This window comes from Cucurbita moschata, unplaced genomic scaffold (assembly GCF_002738365.1).
Source record: "Cucurbita moschata cultivar Rifu unplaced genomic scaffold, Cmos_1.0 Cmo_Scf00042, whole genome shotgun sequence".
Lineage (NCBI taxonomy): Eukaryota > Viridiplantae > Streptophyta > Magnoliopsida > Cucurbitales > Cucurbitaceae > Cucurbita > Cucurbita moschata.
The window spans coordinates 684,970-688,215 of NW_019268558.1; the positions used below are offsets into that span (position 1 = coordinate 684,970).

The window sequence follows — 3,246 nt, forward strand, 5'->3', positions numbered from 1 at the left end:
ATCTACTCTTTAAGAGAGTTGTGGTGTGATATTATCAAACTCAAATACTTGTTTCGGTTTGATCCTACGCCGTGGAAAGGATTGAGTTTGCTCTTGAACTCGTAAAAAGAGCGGTGTACCGGTTTGGCTCTGATCCGTGGAAAGAGTCGGAAAAGTTCTTTATTCAAATTCCCAAGAGGCGCTTGGGGAGTGGAGTAGGTCGAGTTTGACCGAACCACTATAAAACTACGGTGTCATTTTCTCTAACTCTTTACTATTTAATTTCAAGATTATTATTATGATTTATTGCATGTTCTACTTGATTATTGTTTTGACTTGAATTATTTTGTTTTAGTAATTATCATCTTCTACTCATTTGTAAAAAGTTTTATCATTAGAAAAAAATTAATCAAGTTTAAACACTTTTATCGTTAAAACCCTATTCACCCCCCCTCTAGGGTTGCCATACCGATCCAACAATTGGTATCAGAGCCGGTTGCTCCTATAGATTTTTTATCTAAACTTTATTGTTCGAGCTTATGGCAAACCTACGTGTTAAAAATTGTTTTAGTGAAGGACAATCAACTTCTAGGCCACCTTATTTTGATGGAACAAATTATACATGTTGGAAAGCTAGGATGAAAATTTATTTGCAATCCGTTGATTATCAATTGTGGTTAAATGTTAGTAATGGTCCTTACATTCCAATAAAAATTGTTAATAATATTGAGGTGCCTAAATTAGAAAATGAATTTGATGAGCATGATATGAAAAAATGTTCTTTGAATGCTAGTGCTATCAATTGTCTGTATTGTGCCTTAAGTAATGATGAATTTAATAGAGTATGTATGTGTTCTTCGGCATATGAAATTTGGAAAACTCTTGAAGTAACTCATGAGGGAACCAATCAAGTTAAAGAAACAAAAATTAGCATGTTAGTTCATAATTATGAACTATTTAAAATGGAGGAAAATGAACCTATTGGTGATATGTTTACTAGATTTACTAATATTTTAAATGCTTTGAAAAATCTTGGAAAAGTATATTCTACTTCCGAAAATGTAAGAAAAATTCTTAGGTCTCTGCCTAAAAGTTGGGAGGCAAAAGTGACGGCGATTCAAGAAGCAAAGGATCTCACAAAGCTTCCTTTGGATGAACTAGTTGGTTCTCTCATGACACATGAGATTACCATGAACGGGCACATGGAAGAAGAATCCAAAAAGAAGAAAAGTATAGCCCTAAAGTCCATCAAAGTTGACTCTGAAGATGAGGACGTCCTTGATGAAGATGATGTCGCCTACTTCACACGTAAGTATAAAAATTTTATTAAAAGGAAGAAACAATTAAAAAAACATTTCACAAATCAAAAAGAGTCAAAAGGTGAAAAGAGCAAAAACGATGAGGTAATATGTTATGAATGTAAAAAGCCGGGTCATATAAGAACGGATTGTCCTCTCCTCAAATCATCTAAGAAATCCAAGAAGAAAGCAATGAAGACTACTTGGGATGATAGTGATGAAAGTGCAAGTGGAAGTGATGAAGAAGTAGCAAATTTTTGCTTCATGGCTCATAGTGACAAAGAGGATGAACAAGAAGATGAACAAGAAGATGAGGTAACTCTTGAATCTCTTTCTTATCATGAATTATTTAAACTTGTTGATGAGATGACAATTGATTTAGAAAAACTTAGTTCAAAGTATGTTGTGCTTAAAAAGAAATATAAGACTTCAATTATTGAAAATAAGTCTTTACTAAATGAAATTTCTTGCTTAAAGAAGAAGGATCATAATATTGTTAAAATTGATGTACCTTGTGAAAAGCATGTATTTGATTGTGATGAGAAAAATGCATTAATTGATAAAGTCAAGACTCTTGAGCATGATTGTGGTGAAAAAGATAAATTAATTAAATTGCTCAAAGAGAATGAATCAAATAATTTGCAAGAACTTGGTAGGGCTAAGGAATCTATTAAAATGTTAACAATAGGTGCTCAAAAATTAGATAAAATACTAGAAGGAGGTAAGTCATATGGTGATAAAAGAGGATTAGGCTATATTGATGAATGTTCTACACCTTCAAGTTCTAAAACAATATTTGTTAAAGCATCCCCTATCTTGTCTAAATCTAACACATGTAAATTTGTATCTAAGTATGATAAATCTAGATTTGTGCCTATATGTCATTATTGTGGTGTTGAAGGTCATATTAGACCTAAGTGCTTTAAATTGAAAAATTCTCAAAATATTCATTTAGGAAGAAAAGTTTCTCAAAATACAAAGTTTAACAATGTTTTAGAAAATAATTTTTCGAATAAAAATAGAATACACAAATTTAGTCTAAGAAATAAATTCTTGCATAATGTCGTTTGTTTCTCGTGTGGTAAGTTTGGACATAAAGATTATTCTTGTTACTTATCTAAATACAATGTCTTTAATATGAATGCAAATATGAAATGGATTCCTAAATTTGTGAATACTAACTTTCTAGGACCCAAACAAGTATGGGTACCAAAAAGATCAATTTTGAATATCTTTGTTTTTAGGTTTGTTTGAAAGCCTCCAAGAAAAATAAGTGGTACTTGGATAGTGGTTGCTCAAGACACATGACGGGTAATCCATCCAAGTTTGTCAATCTTTCCAAGAAGGATGGTGGCTTAGTAACCTTTGGTGATAACAAGAAGGGTAAAATAATTGGTAAGGGTACTATAGGTAATGACTCTTGTACTCTCATTGAAAATGTATTGTTAGTTGATGGTTTAAAGCATGACTTACTTAGCATTAGTCAATTATGTGATAAAGGTTTTAGAGTTGTATTTGATAAGAATAATTGCATAATTGAAAATGCTAGTGATAGAAAAGTTTTGTTTGTAGGAAATAGAGACGATAATGTGTATACTATTGATTTGAATGATTGTCCTACAAATGATAAATGTCTTTCGGTTTTGTTTGATAACTCTTGGCTATGGCATAGAAGACTAGGACATGCTAGTATGTACTTGATTTCAAATATTTCAAAAAATTCATTAGTTAGAGGTCTTCCTCAACTTAAATTTGAAAAAGATAAAATTTGCGACGCTTGTCAAATGGGTAAGCAAACTAAGTCTTCTTTCAAATCTAAAAATATGATTTCTACTACTAGACCTCTTCAACTACTCCATATAGACTTATTTGGCCCTTCTAAAATAGCTAGTTATGGAGGAAATTATTATGCTTCTGTGATAGTGGATGATTTTTCAAGATTTACTTGGGTTTTGATGATAAAACATAA

At 31.5% G+C, this 3,246-nt stretch overlaps 1 long non-coding RNA gene across 1 annotated transcript; it reads left to right on the forward strand.

Moving 5' to 3' along the window:
- Positions 1–1,551: 1,551 nt before the first annotated feature.
- On the forward strand, positions 1,552–2,853 carry LOC111433452. Its single transcript, XR_002708820.1, has 2 exons — positions 1,552–1,592; positions 2,522–2,853. It is a non-coding gene; the product is annotated as an uncharacterized LOC111433452 (long non-coding RNA).
- The last annotated feature ends 393 nt before the right edge of the window (positions 2,854–3,246 follow it).